The sequence below is a fragment of the Pterocles gutturalis genome, unplaced genomic scaffold (assembly GCF_000699245.1).
Source record: "Pterocles gutturalis isolate BGI_N339 unplaced genomic scaffold, ASM69924v1 scaffold10876, whole genome shotgun sequence".
NCBI classification, from domain to species: Eukaryota; Metazoa; Chordata; class Aves; order Pterocliformes; family Pteroclidae; genus Pterocles; species Pterocles gutturalis.
In genome coordinates, this window is record NW_010100437.1 from 44,837 (window position 1) to 45,174 (window position 338).

The window sequence follows — 338 nt, forward strand, 5'->3', positions numbered from 1 at the left end:
GGACAATGCTGGGTGGTTATTCCTGCACCCGCCGCCAAGCTCCCCATCCACCCGCATGGCCACGAGAGCCGCACAACTCTACCCTCACTTGGGAAAAATGAGCTCTTAATTTTGTTTTTACACTAGAAAGTGAGTTTCTCTGGGTAGTCAGAGAAGCCCCTGCCCAAAGGAAGAAGGAGCAAGAGGAGAGGTTTTTAAAGACCACAAACACAGGTGGGGCAGCCCAGCAGTAAAGGCGCAGGATGATGTTCTGGCAGAGGCTTTCCAGCAGCACCAGTGCTGGGCATGGCTGGATCCCTGCTCAGGCACCGGCCAGCCGCCGTGCTCCACCTCGGTTT

General features: G+C 55.9%; 1 protein-coding gene across 1 annotated transcript in view; it reads right to left on the minus strand.

Annotated features, from left to right (window-relative positions):
* The window catches only part of SLC38A1 (solute carrier family 38, member 1), a 27,431-nt gene that overhangs the window by 26,118 nt on the left and 975 nt on the right, over nt 1–338 (minus strand). The gene's annotated exons all lie outside the window — the stretch shown is intronic.